The sequence below is a fragment of the Zootoca vivipara genome, chromosome 8 (genome assembly GCF_965207765.1).
Source record: "Zootoca vivipara chromosome 8, rZooViv2.hap1.1, whole genome shotgun sequence".
NCBI classification, from domain to species: Eukaryota; Metazoa; Chordata; class Lepidosauria; order Squamata; family Lacertidae; genus Zootoca; species Zootoca vivipara.
In genome coordinates, this window is record NC_142591.1 from 34,328,193 (window position 1) to 34,348,531 (window position 20,339).

Consider the following 20,339-nt stretch of genomic DNA (forward strand, 5'->3'; position numbering starts at 1 on the left):
GTGGTTGGGGCACACATGGTTTCTCTTCGGACCAAGATGCAAGAAGATCATTATCTTCCTCCAGTTCTAGGATTTGCCTCCTGGAAGGCTAATTCTCCAGAGCAGACAACATTCTCCAGAGCAGACAACAAAAACTAAATTGAAGGCAACCATGCTAGTACATAAAGAAATATGGAAAGAACAGCACTAGTAAAATACTTAAACTACCAGTAAAGTGTATGTATGGCCAGCTAAAGAACTTACAGGTACAGTAGTAAACAAGTAGTGATCTATCTGAAGAAGAGCTGCTTCTTACTTTTTTATTTTAAAAAAGTCCTAAAGGTATTACACTTATTGTTGCCCTTTCAATTATTTCTAATGGACTAACACAGCTGCCTGCATTTTTATCCGTTTTCTGATAAATTACTTGGTGGTTTTCTAGTCACACATCTTGCTGTCTCCTACTACCGATCTCCCCTTTTAAGCACTGGCTTCAATTTAGAAAACTCTGCACATCCTTTTAGCTGCAAAAAGAGCTGTGGGGGCACTTGATCAAGGGTGCTCTGTGAACCGCATTGGAGTGTTATTCCCCGAACCAATGCTGTACTATGTCTGTAATCATTATTCCTCTTCTGTTAGGTATGCCACCATCATTAGTGAAGGCCAGCACACAAGGGAGCTAGTACAGCCTTTCCACCTTCTGTGCTACCTTGCATGATGGGGCTAAAGCCAGGATGCTCTGGTTGGCCTACCGGAGCTGACATATATGTATATATAAAACTTTTTTTGGTGGTGGGACTGGGTGTGCTGAAGAGAAGCGCTGAGCAAAACCTGCTGCTGTTTTGCCCTGATGCAGTACTATGTTCCAGCTCAGTGATGTCCTGGGATAATCAACCTAGCACAGGTGGCTAAAGCCATGTGCTGGGTACCACACCACGGGCTGCAAGTGTATCCACCCATTCCTGCAGGCCAGGCTGCAGGCAGACGAGAGCAAAGCAATGGGCAAAGTAACTGCTGCCGCCACTGCTATCTTCATTTCCCAGTAGGGGAAATGCTTGCCTGGGGCTCCCTCAAACCTGGCACCAACCAAGCTGAGCAGCTTAACTTCCCTTGCGTAGCACAAGGGCATCCTTGAAAAGATACTGGGCACTTTTGGTTTAGCAGAGATGACAGCTCCAGCAGCTAAGGCTGTGGCTGGGTTCAAGCATGGCTGAAGTTGTCCGCTCACGCAAGCGCTAGGAAGTTTATCTCCTGTGCAATGAACTGCTTCGGTGCAGAGGCACCTAAGGCACTGGGCTATTAGGCCATAATCTTTTAAGTCATTTCAGTGGAAGCTTAATGCCACAATATCCTCAAGAAAAAAAAGGGTAGTATTTCACATTAGATTTACTATTAGCGTAGCTGTAAAAGTTTGAAGAGGGGGGGAAGGGGGGAAAGCCGCATGAAATAAGAAGTCAGCATAAGAAAAGCATTCTGATGACACCTTGTGGCCATTTTACACAAGGGGACAAAAACTAAAATGCTGCTACATCACAAGAGAAATGGTTTTGACTAAACGCTACCTTAAAAACGCAGGCCTGCTCCCACAATGTGTTATGAAACATATTTAATGTTTATATTCAATTCAAGCACAATCTGTTGTACATGCTTAAGTAATGCAGACTTTCGTACTCAAAGCATTCATGTTTGCAAGTTTCAAATCAAAATGGTTTTCACTTTTAACTCCCCAAAGGAACAATGATGACCACAGTTTGGGTTCCTTCCCCTTTCTTGCATTTGCAATCTAGCCTTTCGCTGCCTGGTTCTTCAGAAGCAGCCAAGGGTCAGGTCTTGCCTGAAATGTCTCAGAAGACACGGGAGACCGAAGGAGCACATTCTGCTCTACAGGTGAGAGCTCTGAGGAACTCCTGGGCTGAGTCTCAACTTTTAAACGGTAGAGAGGGGCTCTGGCTAAGAAGCCGCACATTTGTGCCAGACACAAATGCAGTTAGCATGGTTACATCACTCCTCATTTGCCGAAATAATATAATATGGTTGAGAATCTGTTTCTCTCCCTTTTCCCTAGCCCTCATGCCAAGGCTTGGAAGACTGAAAGAGCTCTGCAGCCAGATATGTCTTCAGATCTCATATTTCTGCATGCGGTTCGACAAGGCAAGGAAGGAGGAATTCATGCTGCAGAGAGGGACGGTGGTCACACACATGTTCCCAAAGCTGATTCCCAATTTGCAAACCATCATTTGTCCCAAACCAGCACTGCATCTGCCCTTGAGCCATTCAAGATAAGCCCACAGTATTAATTCTGCCTCTACTAAAACCATATTAGTTGCTTAATATAAGATGCCATTTCTTTTCTTTTTTTAAAGTAACTTGCATGACTTAAAATGGGCTCGGATACAAGGAGGAGGCAACAGATTTGTGAAAAGGGTAGCAAATGCACAAATTCAGTGTCATTAAACATTAAACACATGACAACCCATGTACAGTATACTGTACCATTTTTTAAAAGGTTGTTTTATTATCAATGTAACTAATCACAATGAAGCCATCTTACAATCCAAGACATAATAATGAATTTTCTTTACAGCTGAGGAGAAATGGGATTTGCTGTTCCATATCAAACCAGAACAGGCCATATTAATTCTTCTTCATATTTATTGTTAAATGTAAAATCAGTCATGAAGTATTAAAAACTGAAACAACAGAATTTACATCCTTTACTTAATTTAGTTTAAATGGTCTACTCACTAAAAAGAGGTGGAAAGGTTACATACGCATTATTTCACTCTCTCCATTTTCCCCTTTAACTTTCCCATTATAAACCATACTGCTTCTGGGATTTATAACGCAGTTTTAAAATTTCCACTTCATATCAAGTGTTGGTACACTTGTCCTATAACTTTCCTTTTTAAAAAAAATATCAATCTTGTCATGGGAAAAATAACTACTGGAGAAAGTCTGAAGGAAAAGGCTACTAAACAGAACAGCTATGGTTGAAATGCTAAGCGTGCTTATGTGAAAGCATGTTCTGAACTCAGTATGACTTTTTTCTGTGCTGATCTATTTAAGATTGGGCATTTAGGACAATAATCAGCATCCATACAATGCTCTCCGTTCTTAATAGTACAGTATAGGTAAAAGGTAAAGGGACCCCTGACCATTAGGTCCAGTCGTGACCGACTCTGGGGTTGTGGCGCTCATCTCACGTTATTGGCCGAGGGAGCCGGCGTACAGCTTCCAGGTCATGTGGCCAGCATGACAAAGCCGCTTCTGGCGAACCAGAGCAGCACACGGAAACACTGTTTACCTTCCCGCTGTAGCAGTACCTATTTATCTACTTGCACTTTGAAGTGCTTTCAAACTGCTAGGTTGGCAGGAGCTGGGACTGAGCAATGGGAGCTCACCCTGTCGTGGGGATTCGAACCGCCAACCTTCTGATCGGCAAGTCCTAGGCTCAGTGGTTTAACCCACAGCGCCACCCGCGTACTGTACAGTATAAAAAGTACAGTATAAATATGGCTAATAGAGTGACAGAGTACAGTCAGTATTAAATAATTGTTCATATCTGAAGTTTCTGAACCAGGACAAGAAACTAGATCCCACACTGCTGGCCATTTGGGGGTCTGTGTGTTGGAGTGGTATTAGGGGATTTCAGTCTCTGAATGTAGGGATTCCTGAGATACTGCTGTGCTTTTGCTGCCTGAGGACACTGTGGCTGTGATAGGGTAGGATGATGTCATGGCATTCCCACTGTTGAGTGTAAACGGTAAGATTTAAATGTAGTAAGTAATAAAATAAAATATATTAATGTCTAATGTGGGTAGTATGCTGCTACAAGGTTGGTATGAATTAGCAGCATTCTGATAGACATTGGCAGCAATTTGCATAGTCGCCATGGTCCCTGTATTCTGAAGCTTCTTCTCAACTTTCCTGCTCAGCGTGTGCAGGATTCCAACTATGTTACTACAGTGATGTTGTGCTGGCATAAGCTGACTGCCATCATGGTGGGACGGTAGGTTTTCCCAGGTCCACCACATTGGGAACTCTTCTCTTCTCTGGGCAACAAAAGAGAAAACAATCTTGGGTGCTGGAGTGTTCTCAATCTGAATTTCAACACAATCTCTCAAAGACCAAAGAGGGTTCAATAAGCCAGATGTGTACATCAATGAGAACACAAAGGTTTCCATTAGGGAAGATCAAGGTATCCACTTGCAATTTGTTTATCTGTATCCTTCCCTCCCTCCACCCCATTTCACCCCCTTAGCTACTTAAATGCAGTGTTTAGATTTCTCAACCAACAGGCACTAGGATACTCCATGGCCTTTGGAAGAAGGAAAGGCTAAGGAGTAAACCTTACACAAATCCAGAGTGGAGTCCTAAGACAGCCGGCTGGCGTCTTGTACGCCTCCTTCCAGCAACTCCTGCAGCCAAGCGGGTGCCAAATGTATTGCTCTGCTTTCCTTTGGAACCACATCAGCAAGGCCAAGAAGGGGATCTTGTTATCTGGGCTGCCCAGGACCTCCATACACACTGCCCAGGCTTGCACCCTGGAGAGGTTACTTTGGTGCTGCTAGCGTTACAAAAACAACACAGGAGGCAGCAGTTACGAAGCCTCTGCATCAGGGGTGTCAAACTCAAATTCATCGGGGGCCGCATCAGCAGTTTGGTCACCCTCAAAGGGCCGGTTGTATCTGTAGGACTATGTGTCCACTCTTTATTATCATAAATTATTGTCACTGCATTCAATTATTACTGTTTTTTGTAATGGCAAGTAGATATTCAAATGTACAATTATTGTACAATTTATTGAAAAATGATTTTTGGTAACTGCACTGGGTGGTGGAGGCTCGCTAGGGTTTCATGCAGGACCTTTGCAGAGCTACTAGTACCGGGAGGTGCTGGGGTCCTTCTGCATGCAGGACAGATGTTCTGCCAGTAAGCCACCACCCTTCACCAAAGAGACTGGCTGAGGTTGACTCACTGGAGCTGCTCTCCTGGTTCCAGGGTTTAAGGGCCAGAAGTATAAAGCAGCATCCTATGTTTCTGAGGAGAGGGGAGGGGAGGGAGGGAGGGAGGAAGAAAAGAGGGAGTGGGAGGGAGAGAGGAAGGAAGGAAAGAGGGGAGAGAAAGAAGAGTAGGAAATAAGGAAGGGAATAAAGAAGGAAAGAAAAAGAAAGAGGGAGAGAAGACAGAAAGGGACAAATAAGGAAGGAAGTAGAGGGAAAGAAAGAATAAGAATGAGGGAGAGGAAGAAAGATGGGAAGGAAGGAAGGAAGAAAGAAAGAAAGAAAGAAAAGAGGGAGCAGGAGGGAGAGAGGAAGGAAAGAGGTGAGAGAAAGAAGAGTAGGAACAAAGGAATAAAGAAGGAAAGAAAAAGAAAGAGGGAGAGAAGACAGAGATAAAGAAGGAAGGAAGGAGAGGGAAAGAAAGAATAAGAACGAGAGAGAGGAAGAAAGAAAGGGAAGGGGGGGGTCGCCGCCTTGATTCAGCGCCAGAAAAGAGCGTGAAGGGACCCAGGGGCAAAAAGCATTTCCCGTGCAGCATGAGGCAGCGGGTGTCCGTTTTAGGAGAAGTGCGTAAAGCCTCAGAGTTGCACGTTCATGAGGCTGAGCCGCGGCAGGAGGAGGAGGAGGAGAGACAAGAGGAGGAGGAGGAGGAGGAGGCGGCTTGCCGGGTCGGTGTCCGGCAGCACCGTGCGGAGAGTCCCGAGCCTCTGGGATGCAGCAGTGCTCTGTAGCACTTTGAATCCTCCTCCTCCTCCACGTGGCGCTGCTGGGTGCTTTGTCTGTGCTTCAGCAGCAGCAGCAGCCGTTTCCAGGCGCCGAGCCGTGGCAGGAGGAGGATTCAAAGTGCTACAGAGCACTGCTGCGTTGCAGAGGCTCGGGACTCTCCGTGCGGCGCTGCTCCGACCGCCTTCCCCCCCCCCCCGGTCCCAGCTGTTTGTTGGCGCTTTGTCGGCGCGACGCTTCAGCAGCAAGGTCCCGCTGCTGGGTCCCGCTGGCTGGGGCGCTCGGCGGGCCACATGACAAGGTCTGGCGGGCCGGATTTGGCCCCCGGGCCTTGTGTTTGACACCCGTGCTCTGCATCCACAGCAGGCACTGTGGTTCTTCAGTGGTTTGACTTTGCCCCATCTCAAGACAGACAGATGCCAACAACTCCAAAGAACAGCGCAGTGAAAGTTACAAACACACTTAAAGGTGTTTTTTTAAGGGGGCAAATTCTACTTCAAACAGTGCCGCATCGAGTTGCTGCACAGTTATTTTGATGCAAAACCACAGGTGCATGCTAAATTGCATCCAGGACACGTCCATTATCCAGAAGGCAACATCTACTGAGAGAAGCCAGGGTGTATCTAACTTACCAGTAAGGAAGAACTAATGGAGAATAATAGGTCAGTTTGGTATGAGCTATTTCAATTCATCATAGCCAGGAAAGGGATCATTAAACACAGCAGTGCAAACGTATCAAATTACAAGAAAGACGACAAGTGAAGTTAGAAATAAAAAAATGTCAATTTTGTATACTGCTACTGTGTGCCCTTTTATTCATCATCATGAAGGTAAGGTTAAAGGACAAACTGCAGCCCTCTAGCACACTCAAGTGGGGTAGCCATGCTCTCTGACAGCAAATCATATCATGAGTATATTACAGAAAGACAGATAGAGCCACCCTGGCAACAACATTGTCCAAAGGTAATTAGAGGTATAGTCTCCAAAATGTACATTTTAAATAGGTAACAAAATTCATTCCCCTCTCCCCATTGTGTACAGCTTGGAGGCATACACTGAATATATACCTAGCTTTCTGTACCTGTGACTGTCACACTATTGTCTTACATAGACACTGAAACTCAAAGGTTTTGCTAGCATGTGCTGATTTTGGAAATTCTCATCATTTTTTGAACAACCGTGTTTCTCCAAAAATAAGACACTGTCTTATATTTATTTTTCCTAAAAAAAAAAACACCCTATGGTTTATTTTCAGGGGATGTCTTCTTCTTTTTTCCTCCTTCTCCTGCTGCGGCCGGCATTGCTGCTGCGCCTATCACTACAGTGGTGCCTCGACTTACGAATTTAATCCGTTCTGAAGGCACCTTTGTGAGTCGAAAAATTCATCAGTCAAAAAACGCCATTGGTAACGCAATTTCCCATAGGAATGCATTGGAAACGGAAAAATTCATAAGTTGAAGCAACCCTATCTAAAAATTCGTAAGTAAAAAAATCCCTATCTAAAACCGCCGCAGGTTTTTTCCGGATGTCGAGACAATTCGTAAGCGCACGGCCATTACCCCCATTCGTAAGTCGAAAAATTCGGTTGTTGAGTCATTCGTAAGTCGAGGTACCACTGTATGTCTTATTTTCGGGGTATGGCTTATATTCCTTGAATGCTTAAAAATCCTGCTACGGCTTATTTTATGGCTACGGCTTATTTTTGGAGAAACAGGGAAGATAAAATATAAGATCACCACCACAAACATAGCCACTGCATATCAAATTTAAAGGCAAAAGAAACCCAGATGATGTATCTGCACAAGGACTGCTAGTAATTCTAAGATTCCAAGGAGGCAAGCAAATTGGTGCTAGAATAACGCATGGGCCAGTGCTAAGTGGTTGCTCCTTAAAACAGAACAACTTAACAGAGGGTCAACCCTGCAAACTGGCTTGGTTTGGGAGTATATTGTTCCCTTTGTAGATTATTTCTCTGACAGAAGCACAGAGACTTCTGTAGCAGTCTATGTAGGATCAGACCAAGACATTTTGGTACCTGAAGCAAACCAGAAAATGGCACACACATTCCTGCCTGGTGAGATGAGAGGGGAGGGGAAGTGAAGATCAGCATAAGAATTAAAGGGAGGAGTGAAGAATGAAAGCAGGGTGTAAGATCAGCTTGTAAATGAAGGGGGAAAGTGAAGTTCAGCCTCAGAATGAAAGGAGAAAGTGATTCAGCATTGGAAGGTTGGGGGGGGGAGGAAGAGGAGAAGAGGTTGCAAAGGCGGCAGCGGGGAGATCTGCCACCCCTCCCAGGAGGTCCACTATTTCTCCTTGAAGCAATACGGCAATATATTTTTGTCCTTTTATGTATGGGGTGGATAATATCTCTGTAGGGCATTGTCAGGTGATTTTATCAGGTATGGTAGAGTAAAAATGCAGAGACCACTATTACATTTTAAATGGCAGTCCTAAATGCAGAAAGGCTGTACAGTATGTGTATTCTGGGCAGCTAAAGTGAAATGATCAATGAAAATGTTAGAGAAGTTTTAAAACCAAGATTGCTAAAAGAAAAAGTCCATGACTTTCTGGATACAGAAACAATCTGTATCTTACTGTCCTGTCAAAAGATAAGCTTGAAACAGAGATAAACAGAACTCAACAAGTCAGACTTCGCTATTGCATGAGTTTGCAAGATCTGAGATACAGAAGGCCTGTGAAATATATCTGGGAGTAACAGAATTTTACCTAGTGAATAGATTATCATGTGGAAGTTTTTCTCTTTGACCTGATCACTCCTCCCAGGCACGGTATTCACCAGGTGAGCCTGATTATTATTATTATTATTATTATTATTATTATTATTATTATTATTATTAAAGAAGGCTCTCATGAAATATACATAGGAATAAAAGTTATCAGATGGCAATAAGTTATTAGGCACAGGGAATGCCTTTTTTATCATCTCAGGACTTCATGGTCTCCATGACAGCCAAGGAGCTGTCCCAATACAGTCTATGCAACCAATCCACACGATATAGCTGGTGTTTTGGTAGGGATAGGAGGACAGCAATTGGGACATGGGAGATTGTCATGATCACATTTCTTTCTCTGAGGGTTTCACTTGCTGTTATAGCTTCTTTCTGCAGCAGGGTGGTGAACCTATAGAATGGTCCACCTTTAGAGATCAATGATCCTTCAAAGCCCTAGGAGAAGTTGTGCTGGCATGGTTGCACTCCTGTTGAAACCTTGACTATATGTTGGGATACAGATATGTCACAAGCCTTTGACATTATCATTCCTAAGTGTCATTTTCTAAAAGGCACAGTCTGGCTGAACTGGGCTGAAAAAACAACAGCTAGAACCAAGCGGCTTTAAAACTCAAAGAGAATCCCATGCAAAACAGGCAAAAGTCTACTGAGCCAACTCTGAGGCAGAAAACGAGCAGCATTTTCTCCCACCATCCTTGGAGACCTGTTCAGAGGACCGTCTTCCAAGTGGTTAGGGGTCTTCTTGATCTTGGACATCCTGGGAATACAAAGTCTAATAGTGATTTGGATGCCACTTTATTTGCTCCACTTAATCATGTGTTGTTGGATGAGGTACTGTCATTGAAACTAGGGGTTGTTATCATTTCAGCACCAGGTAAACATTTATACACATCACTCTTCAACCAAAATGTGGTTCTTAAAGTGTGCTAACATTAGAACAATTAAAATCAGCCAATAAAAGAATTTAACGAAAGAAGAACAATCTACTAGCGGTAAACAGCACTAAAACCAAAACTAAAAAGACCTGGGGAAATTAAAAAAGGTGTTCACCTAGGACTGAAAAGAGATTGCTCTCATTTCATTGCATTCTTTCATTGGTTGCTTTTAAGTGTTAAATTAAGTGTTTTAATTTAACATTCTTTGGAAACCTCATTTTGCTCAAAGAGTGACATATAAATGTTTAATAGACAAAATAATTATCAAACCCATACCCTTCTGTAATTCACTATAAATGGGAATCATGGAATTGTACTGCTCACTCACACAAGTGGTACAGTGCCGTAAATTTAGAAAGTGAAGTTTCCATTTTACTTAAAATTAAGAGGCATGCTGTGCTGTAGTTGCGTTTGGCAATTGGATTAGTAGCACTCCAACTGAGTTAAACAGTGCCTTCTTCCTATTAGGGTTTCTATTACCATATTGTTCTGTTTAAAGGGGGTAAAAGGGAGATGGAGAGAAGAAAGTGCAGTAAAGAAGAATGAAATAAATATGAAGAACAGCAGGTGCAATGAAAGACAGCAAGAGCCGAAGACACTGAGAAGACCTAGCATCAGCAGAAAGCAAGATAGCAGCGAAGTATTTCTGCATTTGAAATTTTCATGCCTGGAAAAAACAACAACCCAGAACTTTCCCCATTTGCCAAAGAGGAGTCTCATTCAGAGTAAATGGCTTGAATCTCAATGTCTTCTTCACTCAGATTGCAATCACTACAAATTTAGGGAATACAGACATCAGCTGTCAATGAATGCACTCTCACAGGCTGTCAACCGCTTAATCAGGGTCTGACTTTACTGGAAAGTGTGAAATTATGTAATTACCCACGTTTGGCAATTCTGATGGCTTAGACAAATTACAACACCCTGAATATCTTGTTTTATAAAACAACATTTATTGTGTAGAGGGGGAAGTTGTCAGAGATATATATCCCTGCCTTCCCTCCTCAGCTTGGTAATGCTTACCGTATGTATCTCCCTTCCACACAATATAGATCTAATCTGATCAGGAAAATAGTCCTTTGAGAAAAATGTTAAAACTGAATTTAAAAGCCTACTATATCCTAAACACCATCACAGTGTGTTTAATTTATGCAGTCCCAATGTGCCCATCAGTTCAATATGAAATATGTACACCAAAGAAATACTAGCTGGTGCACATGTAAAATGTGACAATATTACTGTAAAAAAGAAATATTTAAAACTGTGGAATGACCACTGAGATAATGGGTTTTTATCCAGGAAAACTGATCCCTAGGGCACAGAAGCAAGCAGAATAGTACTAGCAGATGTACAGCAAATCAAATTATGCTAGATCAGTCCCAAGCCAAAGTGCTTTCCAAGTTTTCCTGGACACATTCATTCAGACACAGCCTGTACACACCAACTGCAGTCCCTGACCAAAGAAACAAATGTTCTTACTGCTTGGAACATCTCATTAATGCATACTGTCCCTCCCAAAAATAGTGAAGAACTAAACAACAGGCATGAGGCTGACATCAAAAACAGAACCCCTATGTACAGACCTCCCTTCCCTCTTCACGTCTACTGAAAACTAATCATATGATGCATCATCGTCATGCTCCAGGAATTCCAGTGGAAACAGAAACAGGTACAGATATTGCCACTGTTGGCATATTTGCTCATTGTCAGAACCAGATTTGCATTATGCAAACACAAAAAGCATTTGTTGGCACTGGATTTAACACACACACACACACACACACACACACACACACACACAAAAGCTGCAAATATTATGTAATTAATAACATTACTGAAATAACAGAAACGAATTATGATTTGTGATGGAGAAAGTAAACAGCAACGAAATGGAGAAAACCCTTCTATAATGGAAACATGTTGGATGGAAACTGTTGCAGGGAACATGTTGGATAGAAACTGTTATCACTGCATCCCTATGCTCTTCACACTCCTGCCAGTGGCAAGCAATGATGTGAGAAAGCAAAGTGCTCATAGTAACTTTTATTAGGCTTTATAGGTAAAGAGGAGAAATTTAGGCTTGGGGCTGCCAGCAGCAGCAGCAGCAGCAACCCAGTGCCTGCCATACTTCTGCCTCAGAGAACCACACCTCCCAACTTTACATACAAAACAGTTTGGCTTGGAACAATAAATATTCCAAACCACTGTGTGCTTTGCTTTTTATCTAGATTTCAGAATGCTACGGCACAAGGACAAGCAACTAATGCTGATCCTATAATATTCACCCTTTTGAAAGAAAGAAAAAGGTTGTCAAGTATTCAAAAACTTCATGCATATGATAATAAAATTCATGAACCCTGGGAGGTTTGTTACCAAACTGTCTCCTTCTATTTGGATCCTTTCAGTGGCATTTCTAACTGCAGGGGTTGAATGTGTGCATATAAGGCAAGTTCAAGAAGCAACCTTCAAATAAAAATATGATGTGCTGGTTATCTTGCCCCCTCTAGAATATTCATCGTAACTGAAGGCTACTTAATTGATTCAATTAAAATACCAATGTGGGACTGTTAATGAACAATGATCTTTATTAGGGAGGGAATGACCTACCCCTGCTGTTTCTAATGCTCAGTATTGCATACAAACACCTCGTATCCCATCCCTCACTCCATTCACACAGTAAAAGCACATCATCATCCACACCTTCTACTGTTACCGAGTCAATTATTCATGCAGGTATAAATGAACACATAGAGGGAGCCTTGTCAGGACACCTGCTCCACCTATCCCTGGATTCCATGCTTTCAGATATTACCATTTGTAAATAGTGCACTTGAATGGGTGGAGGTTGGTGTCAGAGCCAATATACAGTGGTACCTCTACTTACGAATTTAATACGTTCCGAACGCACATTTGTAAGTCGAAAAAAATTGTAAGTCGAATCCCATAGGAATGCATTGGGAGAAAAAAATTGTAAGTCGAAGCAACCCTATCTAAAAAATCGTAAGTAGAAAAAAATTCTATCTAAACCGCATCCAAGATGGCGGACGGAGCTCCATTCGTAAGTAGAAACACTTGTAAGTAGAGTTATTCATAAGTAGAGGTACCACTGTATATGTTATCCCTGACAGCATCTACCACACCCTTCATTGAACATGACTAAAGCAACAAAGAAGGCTAGAGTTATTCAGTCCTGCCAAGCATACAGTACAATGGTCAACCCATATGTATTTCCTCCTCTTCCTCAGTCTATCATTCCCCTTGTTGAATCAAAGTACCAAAGCCAGCCTCTTCCCCTTTTTATTTGTACTGCATAGCAAGACTAGGAAGGAAGGAAAGAAGTGCCCTATTTCAAAAGGAAAGAATAACAGGGAGAGGAGATGGCAGATGAGGCAAGCAGTAGAAGATGTTTCTCAGCCCTTCCAATTGCTGTATATTCAAGCATCTAGGTCCCTTTTTCCCATGAGTGTCAGCCAACAGTGGGGAGGGGTAGCTCTGGTATTTTTAAAATTATTTTTCAAAAGGCTAATTTTCCTCCAAAGGCCTTCCAAGTAGGCTGTAATGTAATATAAAAACAATGGCTATAAATTAAGCAAATACAGTACTGTACAACATATAAAACAAAGAAACTGAACAGCAAAACTTCAAAGCAACAAACACAGAAAATATAATCACATAAAGCAAGTTGAAAAATAAACTGTAGCGTCGAGAAAACCAAACAGTTTTCACAGAGACCCACTGCAACATGTGGGCCAGATGGGTAACTCATGGGACAGAGTTCCAAAACCTAGACACTGCTACAAAAAATACCCTGTTCCATGCTTCCTCTAACCAATTGTCTATAGTGGTGGGACAGAGAAGAAAACCATTGCTAATTATCTCAATGAGGGGGAAGAAAGGTTCTTCCAAATTCTGTAGCACTTTGAATAGAGACCCTTGATGCACTCCACAGGTCAAAGGTCAAGAAGCTGAGTACTAGTACTCCAGTATCATATTTTAGATCTGTGTTCCATTAAAGACCAGAGCCACTGTACAATGGTACTTCTCCACAAGGCTAATGGTATCAAAAGTCACTGAAATTTCCAATAAAGACAATGGGGACACACTTTCCTTTCCCTCTTCCATTGCAGACTATTCATCAGACAAACCAAAGCAATTCCAAAACTAGATCACTAACCAGAATGAAAATGGATCAGGTAATTAATATAAGGGAAATGACAGTCCTCTCCATATGTGCTGTATTTTCAAAATACAATCATAAAGCTGTTATCTACTTTCCCTTGGTTAAAACAGTGCTTTTCATTAAAACTGGATGGTCAAATTGCCCTTTTGCTCTTTAGAAGTTGCAAAATAGGCACCTCAAGTTGTAAGATAAGGGTAGCTGGGATATAAATTCAGAACAATCCTGTACAACATGCTTAAGAAAAAGTCTTCATTAGCTTATCATCTAACAGCCTCCAACTTGTAAATAATTTAAAGTTAAAAATATGGAAAGAACAGAATGCAAGGTTATCCCTATTAAATACAAAACGAAATATAAACGTTAAGGATACTTCCTGGTATATCAGATGAACTGCTGGTTGCTTTTTGTCTTGATGGTGTTAATGCCACTGTTGTTTTGCAGCAGCTTATTCTTAAATTAACAATAAAGGCCTCGTTCTCATGTCACTTTGAACCTCAGTTAATATCAAACTATGGTCTAAATGTGAATGTGCAGCTTACTCACTGTAAGCTACTGAAATTGTGGGCACTTCACTCTTCCGCTACACTGCAGCCTGACTTAGTGCTACGTCCACAACCAAGATCAAGGGTAATTTCTGCCAAACAAAGCATGAGCGATGAGCCAAGAGCAAACCTTGATTTCATAGTGCTAAGCCTTTAAACCATGGTTTAGTTTGGTGGGAGGGAGGGAACATAAGAGGCCTATAAGATCATGAAGACAGTGCAGAAACACTTCCCACACTCAGCTGGTGTGGTAAACATCTGTGGGTACGTACCAGTATATACCATATTCATAGCTGCCAAGTTTTCCCTTTTCTCGCGAGGAAGCCTATTCAGCATAAGGGAATTTCCCTTAAAAAAAGGGAGAACTTGGCAGCTATGACCATATTTACTAGGGCTGCCATATGTCCGGATTTTCCCAGATATTATCAGGATTTTGAAAGGTGGAATTGATGTCTGGGGAAAATTTCTGAAAGGCGGCACTTTGTCCTGGAAGAGCTCTATGAGTATGCAACATTATACTTTCAGAGCTGTTTCCTATGCCAGCTGAACACTTGGGACAGCACGGCAGCATTTCCACCACACGACAATGGTGTGTGCGGTGCTCGTTGTCAGTAGTGGGGCCACTCCACATGGCCCCATCACACATTTTTTCAATATCAGAGGCGGGGGTAATGTGAATGTCCATAGACAGAATCCCCAAACAAGAAGCTAGTTCTATACCCTGGCAAGCATTTAACCCCCTGAACTAGTTTTCAAACTAATCTTATCACATACAAATTTCAAATTTTTAAAGAATTCATGAGTTTTGGAAACATTTGCTCTGCAAACAGATCTGTCCATACAGGAACAGGTCAAATTTAGCAGCGTATATATATCAAATACAAAGCCCTGGTTCAAAGGTCACACGTATATGGTTGCTAAACCATAGTTTGTGTGATCAATAGCATCTTGAGGGCTCTTGTGGTTCCCCTGCCCTAATGAGATATAATTGTGACTGACCATGACAACCAAACAGCTGTAAACAGTTTCTGCTAACTATTGTTTGTTCCCAAACCACAGATTCAAACTAGGATCTAATCCTGGTTTTAATACCTAATTAGTTGCAAAGAAGGTTCACTGTCAAAATGGCAAGTCTTGCACAATATTCTGCAGCTTCAGAGAAGAAATGGGGGTTGAATGCAATTTCAGTTCTACCAGCCAACCCAAATCTTGTGAAATTTCTTCCAACTTGAGTCATTACAGTAACCATGATTTCCAGAGATCACAAAAAAAACCCATAGTCTTCACTTCTAGAATACAGTGCAACTTCGGCCTCCAGCGTGAATGTATGCGGTTCTTTGGAAGCAAGCATTTCTCCATACAGAAACTTAACAATCTAGTGGCTTCCCTTGCTGAAGTATGTGTTTACCATGAGCATAAATAACAGCTATGAGCGAAGGCAGACCTCCCAAAATGTATAAATGGAGGATCTGATTCTTGCATTTATTTCTTGCATGTGCTTCACATACTGTCTCTTCACAGTTCTAGTGGCATACAACCCCAAGGAGCTACACAGAGGCAAGGAATCTCAGGCCCAGGGGGAAATTTGGCCCCCAAAGGCTTTCTATTTGGCCCTTGGAACTCTCCCCAGAACACACTCCTGCTTCACACCCTAAGTGTGAAGGCTGGAATATGTTCTTGAACTCTAATACATTAGTGTTCTTGCTTACCTTGATGGAATACAGTGGTGTGGGTAAGTACCGGTAGGTGCATACAAGCTAGCCTACTGTACAAAGGCAAATGTTACATTTGTTGCTTTGCTTACTTTTGCCTTTGACCCCACCTACCACTGGTATGTGGACGCGGGTGGCGCTGTGGGTTAAACCACAGAGCCTAGGGCTTGCCGATCAGAAGGTCGGTGGTTCGAATCCCCGTGACGGGGTGAGCTCCCGTTGCTCAGTCCCAGCTCCTACAAGCCTAGCAGTTCGAAAGCACGTCAAAGTGCAAGTAGATAAATAGGTACCGCTCCGGCAGGAAGGTAAATGGCATTTCCGTGTGCTGCTCTGGTTTACCAGAAGTGGCTTTGTCATGCTGGCCACATGACCACTCGTATGTGGTTCTCAGAAGGCAGTCTATAAAGAAATGTGGACCTAAAATTGAAAAAGCTTCCAAATCCCTGGATTAGTGTTAGCATGTAGCACCAAAACAAATACACTTGTTAAATCTTTAAAAATAAACCATTTATTGCAGCTTATGTTTTCATGGGCTATATTGAAACTGTGATGTCACGTGAAGTCTGAGTTACTGCATCCCTTCATAAACAGCTATTATTTACTGCTTTATCCCAGCAGCCCTCGGATGCAAGCTAATATCTGCATAGCTCCAAGCAGAGCCCAATACGAGTTTGCGCTCTCTTCCTACATTCCCATCTTGACTGTGACTAAATGCCAACCTTGTGGTTTCTAAATCACACCCCCTCCCCCCTGCAAGTACCTAAGAGCCCCTCCGGATCAGAACAAACGCCAATCAGGTCCAGCACCCCATTCTCAATGTAGCCTGTAATGGCTAGAGTCCTTGGCAGCAATCTCCTCCATGAATTTGTGTACAGTGGTACCTTGGTTCTCAAACTTAATCTGCTCTGGGAGTTCATTCAACTCCCGAAACCATTCAAAAACCAAAGCACAGCTTCTGATTGGCTGCAGGAGCTTCCTGCACTCAAGCGGAAGCCAGGTCGGAAGCCCGGCTTCCAAAAAATGTTTGCAAACCGGAACACTTTGCGACGTTCAGGAGCCGATTTGTTCGACAACTAAGCCGTTCAAGAACCATAGCTGCCAAGTCTCCCGTTTTTCGCGGGAAACCCCCGGATTGTAATCTGTTTCCCGCTGTTATCCCATAGAAAAAAATCCCAGAAATCCCCCCGATTTCCTACCTGCCAGGGAGGCTCCATTTCAGGTGCCACTCTGCCCATGTCTGGGCACCGGAAATCGGGCAGAGCGGCACCAGACGTTGCTTCTAGGCATGCCCAGACATGCTGATCCCACATTTTTCAGCGGGAGATTTGGCAGCTATGTCAAGAACCAAGGTACTACTGTAATCTGTTTATAGCTGTTCCAAGTCATTGGACATCACTACCTTTTGTGGTAGCAATTTCTAGTTTAAGTATGCATTGCAAGGGGGTTGGACTAAATGACCCTTTGGGTACCTTCCAACTCCACAATGCCACGAAATGTGAATCCTTTTTATCTTTTATCTGTCCTGAATCTTCCAACATTTTCAGGTCTCCAGTCTGCTCTCCTCCTCCCCCGTTTTCTTTTACATAAAAACTGCCAGCCTGACGAGTTCTGATAAACACGGAAGTTTGTGTCATTTTGTATGGCACTTAAGATAATTTTTTTTGCCCCAGATTTTAGATTTTTCTCTCTCTAATGGGCCAACACGGTTTCCTCGGCTGCGGAGTGAATGCCACAGGGAACCACCACCCGCTCAGCGCCTGGAATACTTGACGAGCGACGGTAGTGCGCGTGCGCTCCTCTTTCGGCCCAGGAAGATGAGCTCAGGCGTCCCTTATTGCTCACCCGCAAACAGACAAGCCCTCGCGCAAGCGCAATCCCAGCCCCCTGAAAGAACGGTTTTAAAGCCACGATCGAAAAGGCGCGTGCGCAACGTCCAGTCCCCCTCGCTACTGAAAAGGTTCCGCGCGACAAACATGCGTAGTGCTAACACGAAGAAGTCACAGACCAAGAATAGCTTCCGCATGCGCACTCTAGACAAACTTTTTTCCTCCCCTTCCTTTCTTTAAAAAAAAGTGGATGAGAAGCCTTGAGGCGTTAGCCAATCGCTATATGAAACCGTCTTCCCGCCCTCCATGCCCAACCACTCAGGAATTCCCTCCTCAAGCATCAGACCCGCCGACGGTTACTGATTGGCCCAAAACGAGCTTCCTGCCCTCCCTCCCACTTATCGAGAGGAGGAAGGGGGAGAAAAAACGACGGCGGCACAGAGGCCCAAAAAGCCCTAGGGAAAGCGAAAAGGCCTGCAGAAAGCCAGGAACGACCGGGCGCCCCCAACGATAAACACCTACAACAGCCTTAAGCAGAAGCCTCCCTCAGAAGCGAGGCGACCACTGACCGTTGGTTTTTGCTCACCGGATGGGGACGCCGTCCTCCTCCGCTTGTGATGATCTTGGTCACAAGTGGCGTGCCGTAGATTCGCCGAAGTGCGTCACTGTCGGAACGTGATGCGTAACGTCGTACGGGGGGCGGAGGGGAGGGAAGACAGGAAATGTATGGAATGCAACGGCGGCAGTTGCTCCGCGAGCGGCGCGTGATTCGCTTTGAAGAAGCGAGGGCCCTAGCGGTACCTCAGTGGCCCCGCGCGCCGCGAGGAGGTCGCTTCCTGCCCCCTCAGGCGCGCTCAAAGGAGCCCTGGCGGTGACTCGCTTTCCTCAGTTGCGCGTTCCGTGGAGCCAAGTGTGAAGGGGATGGGTTGTGGCTGGTACCCTTGAGGCGAAACATGCACTCTGCACATGCCCCGAGGCACCCCTATCCACCATGACTCCCCGCGAGAACCTCGACACCGAAAACAGGCTCTGGGATTCAGCTGAGGCCCTGGTGTTTCACTGCACACGCGCAATATTATCCTGAAACGAACCTTGTTGCCGTGCAGGCAGTGGGTTCAAGCCCTGCATTACCAAGCAGCCTTTAGTTGCTAGTTGAACAAAATTTACGAAGGGGCAATATCCAGATGCCATGCTTGTGTATGTTCCGTGTGTAAACACGTCAGGTGTTAACCAGAATTCTGGACGTTCAAATGTTTAGGCATGAAACAACTAAGTTTGAAATATCTACACACACAAGTTAGTGTTCTTTGTTTAACTGGTGAAGAGGTAGAGTTTGACTTAACTAGCAAACAAAAATTGGATGAGGGACTTAAAATGGCCAGGTGGGGGAAAACTTCCAGTTTTGGGAAATTGACAGAGAACCCCCCCCCCTCCCAAAAGATACTAATATATAGTGGTAATTGATTTATTATAAACCCCAAGCAGCCATTTAAGCTTAAAAACATACTATGGTTATACTTCTTACTTCTTCATATCCAGAAGGGTTCACATGGTGACTTTTCGAAATTACAGTGAATTTTGTTAGACTATGTTGTGTGACTTGTTTGATTGCCACATTGCTATTTTTCAAACTCTTAACACTTTCATTTTTGTAGGACACTTTCATTTTAGTAGGACTACACTGTGGATTATGAAACTTACTCAAAACAAAAAATAAAATAATTCCTTCCAGTAGCACCTTATGAGACTAAGTTTGTCATAGGTATGAGCTTTCGTGTGAAACTTACTGATGAAACTTACTGATTATTATAAGGTCTTTTTTGACTGAAAAGCAAAATAAAAATACTTCAGTTGAATAAATAAAAAATACTTACTAGTAAGCCTGCAAATTTGCAATGGCAGCCACTGCCTCCATATACCACTAATATTCATGGGAACCTGAAAATGTGCCCAAGATTTCAAAATTGCATCCGCCACCCTCAGAAAGAGTATGGACCCAGGATATGGTCTGAAGGTACATGAAGCCATCATTTTGCTGAAGCTAAGTGGGTCTTGATCCTGTCTGCCCACATGGGTAAGCACTTGAGAGCCACATGTATGCAGTTGCCACATTTAGGAAAAAGATGCTGTAAATAAGTGTGCAGCCAGCAGAGGGTGTATAGTGCACATACCGTGTTTCCCCTTTTTTAAGACACCGTCTTATAACTTTTTTCCCTCAAAAAAACACACAGTGGCTTATTTTCAGGGGGTGTCTTTTTTTTAAAAAAAAGTGCTGGTACAAGTGGGACCCACTGGCTCAGGACGCTCAGTGCTCTCTTCTGCACGCTGCTGGACGCGTTGTTGGCGCTGCCAGTTCCGAGCGCCTGCAGGGTGGGGTGGGGGGTGGCAGTGCTTTAAACCCCCAACCCTGTAGAAAGCAATGGAAGTTATGGACTGTAACAATCCTTAAGATGCGCAGGTCTTAAAAAACCCCTGGTATCACCCTTGAAGCACAGCCTTCCAAAGTCAGGGGGGAAGAGGTCTGTTTAGACAAAGGAAAGGATCGGGGGTGATTCTGCGCCCTGGGACCCACAGAACTACTTTAAAAATCCCAACCTGGGGGGGGGGGTCAAATAGTGAAGCCCTGTAGCAACAGAAGGCACATTCTGAAGCACCCGAGCTGTTCGGTTCCATAAAAAATCCAGGAATT

The 20,339-nt window shown here is 43.5% G+C and overlaps 1 protein-coding gene across 3 annotated transcripts in view; it reads right to left on the bottom strand.

The window, feature by feature from the left end:
- ZNF407 (zinc finger protein 407) overlaps positions 1 to 18,281 on the bottom strand; it is a 349,915-nt gene extending 331,634 nt beyond the window's left edge. For 2 of the 3 annotated variants that reach the window (XM_088676266.1, XM_035125684.3), the window contains exon 1: positions 18,237 to 18,281. The gene's annotated coding sequence lies outside the window, so the exon portion shown is untranslated. Of the gene's footprint in view, positions 1 to 18,219 lie in introns of all 3 variants that reach the window. The other variant, XM_035125685.3, reaches the window with a different exon arrangement.
- Positions 18,282 to 20,339: the final 2,058 nt, after the last annotated feature.